Source organism: Martes martes (assembly GCF_963455335.1).
Source record: "Martes martes genome assembly, chromosome: 8".
NCBI lineage: Eukaryota > Metazoa > Chordata > Mammalia > Carnivora > Mustelidae > Martes > Martes martes.
Genome location: NC_137895.1, coordinates 57,097,035 through 57,114,504, shown reverse-complemented (window position 1 = coordinate 57,114,504; position 17,470 = coordinate 57,097,035). Strand labels below are relative to the sequence as shown.

The 17,470-nt window shown below is 35.5% G+C and overlaps 1 protein-coding gene across 2 annotated transcripts in view; it reads right to left on the bottom strand.

The window, feature by feature from the left end:
* ATF7IP (activating transcription factor 7 interacting protein) overlaps positions 1 to 15,470 on the bottom strand; it is a 117,975-nt gene extending 102,505 nt beyond the window's left edge. For both annotated transcript variants that reach the window (XM_080810023.1, XM_080810024.1), the window contains exon 1: positions 15,326 to 15,470. The gene's annotated coding sequence lies outside the window, so the exon portion shown is untranslated. The remainder of the gene's footprint in view (positions 1 to 15,325) is intronic.
* Positions 15,471 to 17,470: the final 2,000 nt, after the last annotated feature.

Genomic DNA, 17,470 nt, shown 5'->3' with positions numbered 1-17,470 from the left:
TGCTCTCTCTCTCTCTCTCTCTCTCTCTCTAAAAAATAAATAAAATCATTAAAATCCAAAATGGAAAAAATACCTTTTGTAGAGTACTTTTCAGCTGTTAAGAGTTTTTGCAGACAATACACAGGACCTACTATCTGCTTGGAAGAGTTGAACTCTAAAAGTGTCTATAAAAAATTATGGAAGCATATTATTTACTTTTAAATTCTTAAATTTTACTAAGAATATTGCTTAAAGGGGCTCCTGGGTGGCTCAGTGGGTTAAAGCCTCTGCCTTCAGCTCAGGTCATGATCCCAGGGTCCTGGGATCGAGCCCCACATCGGACTCTCTGCTCAGCAGGGAGCCTGCTTCCTCCTCTCTCTCTCTGCCTGCCTCTCTGCCTACTTGTGATCTGTCAAATAAATAAATAAAATTAAAAAAAAAAAAGAATATTGCTTAAAAATTACTTCGGATAGAATAAGTCCTGATAAACTGAATCATTGTTTATTTGTAAAAGCAAACACACTGGGAAGTTATTTCTAATGTCAGGTAAACATTTCCACAATTACCCAATGTTTTCGCTCTTTCACATATTTTTTTTTTATTTCAGTCTTACAAGGATCATGTAAAGTAAGAGTGTTATAATTTCAAAGGTTTATAAGCAGAGATTGTAAGCCATTTGCTAGGGGTTGCACAAATAACAATGAGAACTGGAAGGGAATTGACTGTAATCAACTACTATAACCTTTTATACAACACAGATCACACTATTAAAATAGCTGCATATATAAAATATTGAAAATGCCATGGAATCTAAATAAAAGGTTTCCCTGTATTAGATAAAAAGTAAATACTTCTATTTGGTTACTACACTTTAGTTACATATTATTACCAACCTTACATACAAAGAAAACAAATGTAAAAGGATGTTAAGATAATGAAATGAGAACACCTAATCTCACTCCCTCAAATCCCACTAAAACTACAGTAAAGATTTTTTTTTTTTAAGATTTTATTTATTTGACAGTGAGAGACACAGTGGAGAGATTTTATTTATTTGACAGAGAGAGACACACAGAGAGAGAGGAAACACAAGCAGGGCAGGGGTAGTGGGGGAGAGAGGGAGAAGCAGGCTTCCCACCGAGCTGGGAGCCCAATGTGGTGCTCCATCCCAAGACCCTGAGATTATGACCTGAACTGAAAGCAGTCACTTAACAACTGAGCCAACCAGGCACCCCCGTAAAGCTATTTTTTGAAAGCAAAAATCCTCAAGAATAAGGAAAAGAGTAAAAGAGCTAAAAGATTTTGGGAGCTGGAAAATAAGCAGGACCATTGGTAACTAACTTAGCAGTTCCCCAAATATCATTTTCCATGCTTCACTGGGGGAAAAACCAATTTAAGTTACATGACAGCAACTTCAAAAGACACAGCAACTAAAAAAAAACTAGGCCAACTGAGGTGAAAGGAGCAAATAGTAGGATGGTGTGACTAAAAAAGGGAATACTAATGAAAGCTGTTTGTGAATCAATAAGATACACTAGGTATCCTCACCACATTCCACTGAATACCTCCTCTCCACAATCCTAGCAAAACTATGAAGACAACATCCAGTTAAAAATTAGAGTAGCATACCAAAAAGAGAGGGACTGAGTGCTTACTGCAGAGACCCCTTGTCTTCTTCTTCCATTAATCTTCCAGACTGTTGCCAATCAGATCTTTATTCCCCAGGTATGAAAATGGAAAACTAGGGCAATGCTCAGGTCCCCTCCCTCTTCAGGAGCTTTTGTACTGCACTCAACAAACTTTGCTTTACTACCACTCAACATAGTGGAAAACTATTCTCTGAGTGTATCTAAAAAGCATAAGACCTTAAGATCTTGGGAGCCCTCAAAAAACAGTCCACCCAGATAAGCCAAAGAGAAGTTAAAAGCTGACAAATGCAGATACTCTTAATCAACTTTTTCTCAATTTTTGAAAGATTTTATTAGTCAGAGAGAGAGAGAGAGCGCACGCGCATGCACAAACAAGAGGAGAGGCAGACAGAAGGAGAAGTAGGCTCCCTGCTGAGTAAGGAGCCTGATGCAGGACTCAAGCCCAGGATCAGGACCTGAGCCAAAGTCAGACCCTTAACTGACTGAACCACCCAGGCGTCCCTCTAATCAACTTAAAAAAAAAAAAAAAAATTAAGAGAGAGAGAATGTGCACAGGCCAGCTAGGGGCGGTGGGGAGCGGTAAGGAAAAAAATCTTAAGCAGGCTCCACACCCAGCACAGACCCCCACATATGGGGCTCAATCTCACCACCCTGAGATCATGACCTGAGCTGAAATCAAGAGTCAGACACATAACCAACTGAGCCACCTAGGTGCCCCTCTAATCAACTTTTTAATCTTCCACAACATATAATACAGTCAGGCAAGGAAGAAAAAGGCAACTGATTAAAGTTTAATGTGGAAGACAGAGACTAAAAACAAGCCAAAACAAAAACAAACAAACAAAAAAAGAACTATGCAAGAAAAAACTTCAAGGGGGCACCTGGGTGGCTCAGTGGGTTAAGCCTCTTCCTTTGGCCTAGGTCGTAATCTCAGGGTCCTGGGATCGAGCCCCACATCGGGCTCTCTGCTCGGCAGGGAGCCTGCTTCCCCCTCTCTCTTTGCCTGCCTCTCTGCCTACTTGTGATCTCTCTCTCTGTCAAATAAATAAATGAAATCTTAAAAAAGAAAAAACTTCAAAAAAATTAATATCCACAGGTAAGAACAGATGTTGCAGTCATGTGTCAAGAAGAGAATACTAGGGGCACCTGGCTGACTCAGTCAGTAAAGCATGAGATCATGAGTTCCTAGATCCACACTGGGCACAGAGTTTACTTTAAAAAAAAAAAAAAAAAAAAGGTAGAATACTACAGGCAAGGACTATAAAGTAGAAATGATGAACATGATAGAAAAAATTAAAAACTCAATAAAAGAACTGTACGATAAAGTTGAAGAAATCTAACTGAACAAAAAGACCAAGATCTAAGTAGAAGGGAAAAAAACCTAAGTGGAGTACCCCTCCAAAAATGCACACTGGGGGGCGCCTGGGTGGCTCAGTCATTAAGCCTCTGCCTTCGGCTCAGGTCATGATCCCAGGGTCCTGGGATCGAGCCCCGCATCTGCTCCCTGCTCAGCAGGGAGTCTGCTTCTCCCTCTCCCACTCCCCCTGCTTGTGTTCCCTCTCTCTCTGTGTCTCTCCCTGTCAAGTAAGTAAATAAAATCTTTAAAAAAAAAAAAATGCACACTGGAATGATAAAACGGCAGATGAAAGGTATTACCAATGAAATCATTTAAGAAAAAGTTCCAAGACTGAAAAACAAGAGTTGCTAAACTGAAAGAGCCTGATGAAAGCCAACAAACAATGATAAACAGAGCCACATCAAAGAATTACAGTGAAATTTCAAAACACTAAAGACTATTAACAAATTAATAGCTTCCAGTGAAGGGAAAATCAGATATAAGAATGGCTTCAGATTTCTCAGCAGTAATAGAAGCAAAAAGATAATGAAAGTGTCTTTAAAATTCTGAAGAAAAATATTTTCCAACCTAGATTTCTATACCTAGCCAAACTATCAATCAAGTATCTAAAAATACAGTGACAATGGTTCACACACTCCTGGCTTCAAAGAATATACTTTGCATTTACTCTTTCTCAAAAAGTTACTAAAGAATAGGGTTTCCTTTCCCTAATGACAAAATAAACCAATAAAAAGACATGACACATGGAAAACAAGGGTGCTACACTGACAAAGAGTAAAGGAATTCCCTACATGGTATATGAAATTCTGATTATAGCAGTGTACCACATGTAGAGGGCACCTAGGCCAACTGTAGCGATAAAACTCAAGAAACAAAAATGAGTCAAGACCCTTGCTGCCACTAAACCTGAGGGATGTTTCTCTACTAAAAAAAACATCAAAAGATCCTTAGTAAAGGACCATACCAAATCATCTTAACTATTACTATTAAGTAGAAGAGACTCCAGGATACAGGCCATTTGGTATACGGTCTGACATTACCTTCCTAAATCAAAATCTGTCATAAATATACCAAGAGAATGGGTCCGGATTTCTATGATTCTGTTAGTCCAGTGCAGACAACTTTGTTTACGTAGATTACTTAACCCTAGATGAGTAAAACAAGAATTACTTAGAACTAAATGAACTGACTTAACTACGATTAGTATTTTTTTTAAAGATTTAATTTATTTATTTGACAGACAGAGATTGCAAGTAGGTAGAGAGACAGGCAGAGAGAGAGAGGTGGGGGAAACAGGCTCCCCACCGAGCAGAGAGCCTGATGCGGGGCTCGATCCCAAGAACTTGGGATCATGAACTGAGCTCAAGGCAGAGGCTTAACCCACTGAGCCACCCAGGTGCCCCTACAATTAGTATTTTTAATGGTTATATATGGAAAACACTTTCTTCTTAATCTATCTTTAACCTTCAATTTAAAATATACTTTGTATAAATAATAATTTAAATAATACCTTGATCCAATATCCTCAGAATTCCAAGGGAAAAATAACCCGTAGAAGATTTTAATATGGGTTATAAGATGCTACCAAAACAATTAAAGAGCAGTTCTATAGAAAAATACTGAATTTATTGATTGGTCTTATCCAAACAGAATCTTTTTCCTTTTTTATAATGCAGTTTACATAGTTCTAATGAGGATGTTTTCCTTACTATCAGGATAAAATTGAATAAATCAAACTAGTAACCACGACTACAAAACTGTAACACTTAAAAAGAGAAAGCTTGTAATTAGGTATGAAAGGAGAAAAGGACAGCTCCTCAAATGTAGAAATAACTGCACCTCAAATGTAGAAATGATGCCAGTAAGTCCTCCCAGAACCTAATTTAGCATGTCTTCTATAACTTATAGATCCCTAAGTTTATTGGAATAAAGAATATCACTTCCCAAAATACTAGAACATTGACAAATATGGAAATCTCAGAACCATAATACCCCAGTTTTATGCAGGTGAAAGCTCACTGAGATGAATTAGACAGCTCTCTCTTGGTTCCTGATCTTGTAATCAAGCAGGTAAAATTACACTTTACTAAACATCTAGACAGACATAAGTTAACTCTTAAACAAAATGTATGTAGTTTTGCTAACCAGACAACAGGGAAGTCTTTTGGTACTAACTTCTCGTTAGGCCTGTGTAAATAAAGAATCAAAAAAAAAAAAAAAAAAAGGATAAGATCATTAAACAAACTTATCCATTCAAATTTGTGTTTTACAGGGCAGGAACTTAGCCACAGGAATGGTTATGGAAGAAAACTGGCACTTTGTTCGGCCTCAATTTTGAGTAAGCATGTCCAGCAAGTTCCATACCTAGAAAGTAAATAAAGGGGGAGGAAGCACTTTGCACTATTAAAAAAAAAAAAAAAGCATATGTGGGTCTAGTCCCCAAAATAAATGATTTCATCTCTAACTTTGGCAATAATAATTATTCGAAAAAAACTGACAAAGTCTGAAGATAAATAATGAATGTGAGAAAAGGGCTGCTTCTTTATCATGAAGAGGCTTACTGTAAACTTGGTAAATTTAGTAACTTCTCAGGGCTTTTATATGTTAAACACTTTCTAAAATAAAACAGGCCTAAATCTAGACTCCTTCACAAAACTTTGCAAATTCACTACTTTTTCAAATGCTTATTTTTCCCCACTAGTGAGTAGTATCATAAAACTCCTTCTCTAAATTACTTTTTAAACATTTTATTCTAGCTCCAGTAATTAAGAATATTGTCATTTTCTATAAAATCTCCTGCATTGAAGGGCTCCCTATAGCTGCACCTAGTTGCCTCTTAGACATTCATGCCTGACTAATTGATTCATCAATTGATTGGAGACAGAAAAGAAAAATGTGCCAAGAAAAACTAACCATTTTTTATATCTAATCTCATTTAATCCTCACAACCACCCTACTAGATAGGTAGCAGCACCATTTTATATTAATACAGCTGGGAGACTCTAAATGCCCTGATCCCAATATAAAATTACTGTTCTTTCCACTTCACCATATTACTGATTTTAGGAAAATTCTCTGCCTTTTTCTTTCTTCAATTTTGCTATCTTCCAACTTTTAAATCACTTAAATTTGGTGGGGAAGGAGAGAATTACAGAAACTTAAAAATACAAAATAATTATGTCATTCCATCTTTTCATCAAAACCTTATTAATTTGCACACATTATGTCCTTCAGAGTTATATCTTAGAGATTTGTTAATATGTAAGCAGTGGTGTTTCCCTGTTTTCTTTTATTTTTTTAATGAATGAGATGGAAGAACTTTTTCTAAAACTTGACTCACAATTTATAATTTTTCATATGCAAAGTGCCTGTCAATCTTTTGACAATTATCCAGTGGGTGCTTACGTAAATTATGTATTTAATTATTAAAAAAAAAAAAGTCTGACACCTGTGGATAATCATGAGTTAAATGAAAAAAAGGAACAAGATGGGGCGCCTGGGTGGCTCAGTGGGTTAAAGCCTCTGCCTTCGGCTCAGGTTATGATCCCAGCGTCCTGGGATCGAGTCCCACATCGGGCTCTGCTCAGCAGGGAGCCTGCTTCCCTTCCCCTCTCTCTCTCTCTCTGCCTACTTGTGATCTCTGTCAAATAAATAAAAATAAAATCTTTAAAAAAAAAGGAACTAGCATATCTTACTTCCCTTTCTTGCACCTCCACCTAAAACAAAAGGGATCTAGTCTTTCAATAAGCAAATATTTAATGAATATTAAGGAAGGCAATGTGAAAAGCAATCTTACACTTCCAATAGTGGCTTTATCATTCCTAATTAGATGGGGTTTTTCTTTAAAATGTAACAATTGCCAGACACATGAATAAGATGTAATTCCTAACTGCAGAAAGCTTATGAAGGACTACACAACTATAAACATAAAAATAGAAAGGAATAAATGCCTTTAAGTGAGATAGGAAGCAAAGCAGAATAAAAAAAGTAATTAAAAAATTCCAGCTGAAAACAACAACATCCTCTTTATTAGTTATGTTATACAGGCACAATGGCAGCAATGACTCTTAAAAAAATCAAGGATCTTATGTCATATACCAGGGAGCTATTCGGAGTGCTCCTAACATACTCCCTAACACAGAGTTCTCCTAACACACTCTCCTAACACACTCACTTTCTCATATCTGATACTCTGAACACCCTATTTCCTTTACTGAGAACATCCTTCTAATTTACCCCTAAAATACAACTCTCCTAAGACTTCCTTAATCTCCCTCATTACCGTTTCACTTTTTGTGCCTTACATGAATATGTTTTTTTTAATATGTTTTTTTCTTATATAGAAAGCTGCTTTAAATTACTTATTAATCAGGTAAGTTTTACCCATATGCAAAGAATTTACAACCACAATTGTTTTACTTGTGTACGTTATAAGGTCCTCAAAAATCATATTTTCTATCTTCAAAATGTATATTTCACACAAATAATTACAAAAGAAAAATGGGATCTGGAAAAGATGATAAAAACATAACTTCAGAGCACCTGGCTGGCTCAGTCAGTAGAGCATGATATTCTTGATCTCTGGGTCATGAGTCTGAGCCCCAAGTTGGGTATAGAAATTACTTAAAAATAAAAAAAAATTTTTTCTAAAACAAAACCAACTTTGGACTAAAAGTAGTAGTTTAAACAATTGTCACTATCCCCAGTCCTTACCCATAATCTTTCATCCTTTTAAAATAAGCAAGTTAACTGGTAAAGTTTAAAAATATTAAACTGAATAAATAACAAAAATATTATATGGAGATTTTAATATTAAATTAAAATTCCAATCTTGCAGAGCTAAACGTGATTTTATTTTTTTTTTAAGATTTTATTTATTTATTTGTCAGAGAGAGAGAGGGAGAGTGAGCGAACATAGGCAGCGGCAGAGGGAGAAGCAGGCTCCCCGCCAAGCAAGGAGCCCAGATATGGGACTCAATCCCAGGATGCTGGGATCATGACCTGAGCCGAAGGCAGCTGCTTAACCAACCGAGCCACCCAGGCGTCCCTAAACATGATATTAATATGTTTGCAAAGGCAAGCAGAAATGGGAAGTATCCCACCAAATAAGGTAAATATAATAACTAGAATCTCAACCACAAATCATGAATACAAAGCTCTCAAAATTCCACTTCGAAGGACTTATAGAGGAGTACATCAGTAGTTAAGTACATCAGGAGTACATCAGTAAGTTAAGCATCTGACTAATTTTAGCTCAGGTCATGGTCTCAGGATGATGTGATCAAGCCCCATGTCAGGCTCCACCACATTGGGCATGAAGCCTGCTTAGAATTCTCACTCTCCCTTGAGCTCTGCCTCTCCCCTGTTCGCACTCTCTCTCTCTCTCAAAAGAAGGAGAAGGAGGAGAAGGAAAAACCAAGGAAGACAGAGAGTTTTAACTATAACTGTTAAAGCAAAAAACTAGTTTTTAATATCAAATTATGAATTATTTTGAGAGACTACTTCTCCAGCTTACTTTTATAGCAGAAAGAGCTAGTTGTTCCCTAACACCCATTTCTTTCCTTTTATAAAATTCCTTAATTTTAGTAAGCACATGGCTGTCCACCTAGATACTACATTAACCAGCCTTCCTTTCGCAAGTAATTATGTTCCAATGACTACATTCTCAGCTATAAAACATGAGTCAGAGTGATACGTGCCACTTCCAGATCACGTTCTCAAAAGAATGAGGTGTATACTCCCATGACCCTTTCTCTCTTGCCCCTGGTTGGTAAACTGTGAGTAGTCATGTTCAACCTGGAACCATATGTTAAGTCAAAGCCACCTTAAACCCTAAAGAGCCTTTTTCTATATTGTTACAGGAGAGAAATAAACTCTTATCATCCTTAAACCATGGTAAAAGTCTCACTGAGCAGTTCAGTCTTTATTCTAATCCAATTAGCTCCTGACATTTAACACCTAAAAGGAAATAGAAGAAAATTTCAAAAATAGTCTCTTTTCTATATTTTTCACTACTTCTTCCTTTTAAAACACTTAATCTAGTAAGGGTAACAGGGCAGATACACCCCTACTAAACTCCAAAGCCTTAGCTGAAAATGAGCTGAAGCAGTCACATCATTCACTGTTTCACATCATTCACTGTTCGTCAGTCACATTTTCACTGGTTCTTAAAATGGCAGATCCTATTTTCATCTTCTAGGGTTTACCTTTTTACAAACTGGACAGCATTATCTTTTAGCATTACTGACTCAAGGTAGTCAGTAATTATTAAATAGAGCTATTTAATAGCTCTATCAGTTCTGAGAATCACTACCTTAACATAAAAGTCAAATTCTCATTTAAATGTAGAATTACCATAGAGTACTGGACATACAATTCCTAGGTACCCACCATGACAATAACTCCCCAAAGTAGCACAGGGCTATACAAAAAAAGAAAGGGACAAAGAACTCTATAGTAAGACATTATGACACTACTACCTCACATCATACAAGGGGTCCTCTCTCCCAAATTAAAGGGTATACAGCTAGTTACTCCTAGTTATCAGAAACAAAATGACAAAATATTTTTATAATATTCTGAGCAATGAAAAATTGCAGACATAAGTAAATGAATATTTCTCATGATGAAATTAATAGGTCATCTTCATTTCTCAGACTTTCATATTTACGTACGTCCAATTATAAAGTCTCTCAGGAAAGTACTGCCAACTGTACCCTTAGGCCTATCACATTTTTTAGAAAGTGGCCAAGGAGATGCCAGAGTCATTCTCTTAAAGACTCAAAAATGCAAATGATCAAAATTCAAAACTGAAGACATTCACACTGTACAAGCAAGCACTGGTACTCTAGTCTTCTCATTTTGCAGGCATTAAAAAAATGAAAATGCTGCCCAGCACTCATACTCTCTAACTGCAATACAAAATTGGTTTCTACCATGTAACTTGAAGCATATATAAACAAAGTTTAATTTTTTGGAATTCACTTTTCTGTTTTAACAAGCTCAAAATGACTGGATAAACCACTAACTCACTCTTTAGATTTCAGGACAGTCCGAGAAAGAACACTGCAAAATCATTTTTAAAATCTTGGACTCTATAAAGAACATAACAAGGTCAAATGGGCAGGAATTTCGAAAGAGAAGCTCCACTAATGGATAGGTAATTTCTAGATACTCTAGGGAACTTATAGAGACATGGCTTCTCAGAGCTACTTGATGACTTTTTGTACTCTACCATTTACATTATGTTAAAACATAACTTAATTTTTATCCATAATACACCTTGCATGTAATTCCCTTGAGAAAGTACATATGCCCATGTATGAATCTTCCATATACCTCAAAACTTAAAAAATTACAATAGAAACCTTTCTAAACTAAATCATACAGTTCTTTGCTTTCTTGAACAAGTTAAATTATTCTCTAGGATCCAGAATCATTAGTAAGATCATCAACTACCATAATGAACATGTTACAAATACTGATTCAGCTCTAGGAATACTAATTCACAAACTATATGATCTTAAAACTAAGTTTTTAAATTCTTGCTTCTAACACTTGAAACGTGACCCCTCTTCACTATCAAGATGCTAGTCATCACTTCTTGCTCCTATTCATGTATGTTTCTCCAGTAACACTTCCATTGTCCCTTTTTTTGCTATTCCTCACCTATTATAGTCTAAAACACCAAGTATCATAAGTTGTCAGAACTAGAAAAAGTTTCCGAGTAAGAGCAAAGGTCACATAAAAAAAGTAAGATATGCAAATTTCTATAAGCAGTTTTGCTTGAAAAAGACCCAAAGATGGGAATTTTTCACTTTAAAGGTTTGATAAAAGCCAGTAATATCTTAACAATTGATTTCTACCCAGTTCTTAGATTTATTTTCATGAAGCCAATCAGCCCAAAGAACACAATTAATGGATAATAAATTTACTAGTAATTAGGAAAACACTCTTATGAAAGAATAACTTACAATTACCAAAGAGACTAAAAATAAAAATGTTTATTATATTACTGGGCTCCATCCTGGCCAGAAAAATAGCTTTTCAACATTCCTCTATAAAAAAAGAAAAAAAAAGTCTCAAAAATTTTGGTTTCAAATATTGTAGAACACTTTCTTGCCAACCTATTTTCCCACTTCTAACTTCATACTTGCACTATTTTCATATCACCATGTCCTAAGGCAGATTAAAAATAGAAATGCAGTCCTATATCTTCTAACAACTTATCCCTATTAACATTATATCAGCACTAGGAAACAAGTAAAATAACACCTTAATGAAAAGTAACAGATATCACAAATTTTTCCAGTGTTCTTTAAAAAAGGATATTTTGTGGAACCTGCAGGAAGTGTATTCTAGTCATGAGTGAAAAAAACAAAAAGAAGAGTAAAAAGATGTAAACTCACCCCAATTTAGATTTAATGCAATTCTGAACAAAACTTCAAATAACTGGCTTTTTAAAAATTTAACCAAATGAATCCAAAGTTCATCTGCAAAAACAGGGAAGACTAGCTAAGAAAACTGTGAAAAAGAATCATGAGTATTTCCCCTCCACGTATTTATATCGTCTACAGCATATGAAACAGTACAGTACTGCTATATGAATAAAGCCCAGACAGTGCTTGTTAGCCTCCTTTTAGATTTTATATTACATATTCCTGTCAAAAGCTGATAAGAACTATAACTCTTTTCCCAGAAAACTGCATATGTACAAGTTGTATACATCAAGGAATCCATGGAAGAATCTACCAAGGAATCCTCTTAAAAGCCTATCTATAGGAACTCCTGAGGCCAATGGACCCCAAGTTAAAGATCCCTAGTAAATGAAGCAGAACAATTGCTCAAATCTAGTAACTTATGACCAAAATTAGCAACTCAAAGCAGTAAGAAAAGAGATCACCAACATAAATTCTAAGAAAACGAGGTACTTGGAAAAACTGGAAACTAGCAACCCATTTTCATACAATACAGCAAACTAAACTCCATACATATTAAAACACTATTTTTAAAGATCTTTACAATATGTAGAAAAAATAAACAAAATGGTGAACATTTAGTTCCTCCCACAACAGGTCATATTTTCTAGGCAAAGTCCTAAAAGAAATCACAAATAAGAAAAAGCACTGCATTTAGACTACATAAAAATAGCAAACTTCTGAATATATAAAACCGTAAGCAATTTTAATTGTAATAAACTTAAAATTAAAAAACCTGCCAAAAAATATGAAGAGCAAAGGGCTATATCCATAAATAGCTGTTACCAATAGGAAAAACATTAACATCCACCACAGAAAAATACATAAAAAAGCCTCAAACAGCTAATTCACAAAAATGAGAAAACTGCATTTATAAACATTAAAAAGCTGAATTTCACTAGTTATCAGAAAGAAAAAAAAATTAATGAGCTACTATTTTTCAGCCATCAAATTGATGGTGGTTTGGGAAATGCTTTTCAAAACAACAAAGCTTTATTAATTGTGTGTATTAGTTTAAACACCCTTTGAAGCAGTAATTTTGAAGAAATACTATAAGATGCTGTTCATGACTCATGTGCAAGGATGTTCACTGCAGCATTATTTATACCAGAGAAAAAGTCAACAAACAAATGGCCAATAAAAGAAATGTTTAGTAAGTCACAGTACATTGTTATCAGAAATAACAATATTCATAGGTCTGATTGCTTGTCAATAACAGAGTCAATAACCACTTAAAAACATTTGCAGAGTATTTGATGATTTGGGATATTTTCACGACATATTATGCAGCCATTAAACATTTTTAGAAGACTATTATATATTTAAAAAAAAAAGTAAAGCATTTTTAAAAGAATAAGGAAATGGGAAAACATCCACAATATAATACTGAATTAAAAGAACAGGAATGAAATTATGGTCCCAACGAAAAACTAACTATCAATATTTATTGAACAATCCTATTTATTGACTGATCAACCGTGGAAAAATAACAAAAATCACCAAAACATTTAGAGTGTTTATTTCCAAATGTTGCTAATTTTCAATACTTTCCAAATGTGTTATAATTTTTAAAAAAAGTATTTAAATATATATATCATAAATTCAAATCACAATTTAAAGATAAAAGAATTTTAATGGTTTATGGCTTAATCAAACCTCTTTGTCTAAACTACATTTTGTGATATTTAAAATCTACAAAACTAAAAAGGTTTTAAATGACCCCAGTAACTTAGTATTCATTCCTTAAGTAATCTAGTCCTAATATTATTTATGTTACATATATGACAAAATTTTGTGGTATTTTAACTATGAAACAAAAATTTCAAAACATGCTTGTTATTGAAAGAACAGCAAACAAACAGTGGACATTCAGACAATTCATTGGTCTTAGTTTTAAGTTTATAGAAATATACTTGCCTTTCTAACAAACAGCAAAATTATCTTACTAAGAAATATTTACATTATACATTATGTTCCTCAGTGTTTTCAAGTACCTCTTATAATCTTCAGCATTAACCTAAGAGGCAACCATCTGTATATTCAAATGAAAAAATAAGTTTAAATATACAAACCAAAATATTTCACTTTTCTGGTAGTGCAAAGTGTATCAAGTCCTAAGATCAGAGTTCTTTTCTTAACTTAAATATATATGTGTACATAAATACACATACAAACACACAAATATAGAAAATACAACGCATTTTCAACTCTAAACTTCTGAAAGAATCTCACAGGAAGTGGGGGAGGGTGTGCTGGGTAATCCACCTCATAAGTATAAAAGGGGAAAAGATTACACAACTGCCCTCTAAATATAATTTCTGTGTAGAAGAGTCCAGAGGTCCAGGAATTATATGAATGGCTAATTTTCTGTTGAGAAAAAAGAATTATCTTTCCTATCACTCCATTCTATCTCGTATGTGATGTCATTTTTTTAAAATCCACCAACCAAAACTATTCATTTCAATTACATCTACTTAATACTAACAGTACTTGCTTTGGGCAAGAAAAAACGTCCCTAACCAACCATTATAAAGTACTAGTCACTTCTTCATTTGACAGATAACTGATTTAAACTTAGTGCTAATATAACCAACCCAGAAACCAATTATTGTACACACAAACCACAGGTGACATTTATGAAAACCAGTTACAAGTTTTGAGTCCACTAAGAAATAATCTGCGCAGTAACAGAATTATATCAAATTGTATAACACTTATCCCAGGGGTGTTATATAAGATTTAAATATAGTGACACAACCACTGTAAACTAAAATAATCAGTAGCATACTTACAACTACCTTCTTTAAGAAACGAAAACTAAGAACACTAAGAAATCAAACAGAACTATATCTCATACACAAGTATATGTGCAGTTTTTTTAAAGAATGAACTGATTTTTTTTTCATTGATGGTTAACTTTATTTCCTCATAAGGGCCTCAGTGTAGTTAATTTTCTTAAGAATTCTTTGTAAAAAAAATTTGCCAAGTTTTATTTCACATATAATAAAATGCTAAAAAAAAAAAAAAAAGACTTAATTTTAAAAGTCAGAGTAATAAAAATGACCAAACTGAAGCAGTTATGGACAAGGGATCAGAGACTGAAAAAAAAATCTAAAACTCAGATGCAAGTAGGATCAGAAGCACACAAACTTCTAATTGGATTTCATTAACTTAGACTGAGATTTGATTTTTACAATGCTCTTTCCCCCTCATATTTCCAAAACTCAAAAATGTTTCTATTTTGTAAACATTCCCTGATAACAGAACTGGTAAAATTAGGGTTAAAAATGTATTTGCAGATATGCAGTTCAATTAAATGTACTTCCCCTGGGACCACCACTAGGTGCTGATCTTTATCTCCCTAAATATACACTTGAACCCAGCAATACCCCAAAAGTGAAATTATAATCGAGAACCACAAGTGACAATCATTTTTACAGAAAATTAAGTTCACAGCTTCTCAGAGAATCGGAAAAATATAAAAAAGAGTTTGAGCCCGATATAAGAGTAAAACACAAGAGAAACGTTTTCCTTAAAAAATGTGGAAATTTGGGGATAACAAAATGAAACTCCTCAAGAATGAGGAAAATTAAATCTAGAACCCAAATGGCGTCCAACAAGAACATTAGATCTTGAAAATGAATATTGCGCTTGCGCAGCCACCGCCCCGCCAGCTGCACAACTGCAGCTAGAGCCCGACCCCGCAAGATCACGTGCTCCCATGCAGCGCCCGCCCGCAGCTCCGCAACCGCGCAGGCGCACACACAACTCCCGCAGCCGCCATAATGCGGTCTTGACTCTTCATAAATACAATAGTAATTTAAGAAAATGTGGTTATAACAGCCCCTAGGAGTCATATATACCTTTCGGGGCGGGAGATGAGGGAGGGGGAACCAAGTTCCTTCCTACAGAGCCGTTCCGCGCAACCGTCCTCAACGCGGCCGCTTCAGTATCGCGCGCTTCAGTCGCCGCGCCGCCGCTGCCGCCGCCGCCTCCGCAGATTCAAAAACAAACCCGCTTCTCCCTTGCACGCGCCGGGGCCGTTATGCAAATTAATGTAGGCGGGGCTACATGGGCGTAATATTGGCCACGCCCGTGGTACTAACAACCAATAGGCTCACGGATCAGCCTTTCCCCATGCAAATCTCCTGGTTTTTTATTTGAATGAGGGAAATTGGCCACGCCTCCTGCCTTGGAAAGGAGAAGGAAGTCTGAGGTGGTGGCGCTGCGCCTTTCAGTTGCAGTGTGAGGTGTGTTTTGAGTGGAGCTTCGCTCAACCAGTGAGTAGCACTTTGTTAGCGCCCTCTATGAGCCTTAGGAAAGAAGGAAGGAAATAGGTACGTGAGAGTTAAAGAGCGGAGAGAAAGATTTTCGGAAAAGGCTGAAGTATATTTGTTCATTATTTATATTAAAAATTCACAAAGTATACTTTAAACTGTAAGTAATGAGAGAATGGCGAAGACACGTATTTTCTTTCAGTTTTGTGCCAGAGCTAGCACTTCCAATCATACCCTTTAACCGGAAGTTGTATCCCTTATATGCAATTTTATATTGGGAGCCAATCTTTAATGAAGGCCGTGAGATGCAGTAGAGAAGATGCTACTCACTTTGTTGGTAGATCTGGGCTCACTTTCAAGTACTCCTGTCTTCTTGCCTGTTCTTGGAACACGTGTGTTAACACAGTTTTCTCATCTCTGAAATGGTGATAATAGTGCCTGTGCTTCAAATCGGTTAAGAGAGGTCAATGACATGATAAATGTAAAGTCCTTTTGCAAAGCAAGAACAGCCTGACAAATAGTTCGTAAGGTTTGGTTATCTTGTTTTTAAATGTAATTTTCCCCTTAATCTATTCATTCCGTTTTTATTTAGCAATCAGTGTTCTAGAACTATATTAGGTGCCTGTCCTCAAGAAATCTATACTAGAGGAAACAAAAGTAAACAGGACATTGTAAGCAATAAGAAATTAGTGGAGGACGCTTGATACTTATTTTTATAATTCTGGTCTTTCAATTTAGTTGAAATCCTGGGTGGCTTTAGGAGAATCACTTAATCCAGAGTTGGAGAATCCGTAATGCCTTCCTAGAAAAGGTGAACTCTAAAATGAGACCCGATTTAAAAGATTATTTGCCTAAAAGGTGAACTTTATTGTAGAACAATGAGGGATCACTTGAAAGGTAAATAAGTCAGGAAATAACACAGATTTGCATTGTTTTGTTGCTAAGCTTTGTGAAGTACTTTACACAGAACATAGTACGTGATTGTTCAAAAATATTATAAATACAGTCTCAATTATAACTATGTATTATAATTTATTTAGTACATAGGTGCTCAGTTATAAAATACTCAACAATTCGTAAATATTAATATCAATATCAAAAGCTTCATTCTATAATAATAAGACAAATGGGATTAGAATAATAGAGCCCATCAGATTTCACTTTGTATGTTTTCTATAAATAAAAAAGAATCATGTTTATAATAGTTCACTCTCAATGGCAAAGGGAAAAATAATTCAGCATTAACTCACTAACTGGTCATTTTTCATAGATATGCTCATCTTCTAGAGGTGCCTCCCTAGGACTCTAACTAGACAGTTTTATTGTACTTGAATCTCCCATAATATATTCAACTACACATTTATAGTTTCTTCAGCCATTCTAACTGCTGGTTGATCTAAGCAATCATAGCTTCATTCAACAATTACAGTATTTATTATGTACTCACGTACTATTCTAGGCACTAAAGATGCCCAGAGGAAATGACACTCCCTCTGATGGAAATAAAAAACATATATACAGATAAATATTATTAAATCATTACTATCAGGGCACCTGGCTGGCTCAGGTGGTTAGGCATCTGCTTTCAGCTCAGGTCATGATCCCAGGATCCTGGGATTGAGCCCCACATTGGGCTCCCTGCTCAGCAGAGAGTCTGCTTCTTCCCCTCTTCCCTTCCCTCTGCCTCTCCCCTCCCCCACCCCCATGCCCCCCCTTTCCACTCGTGAGCTC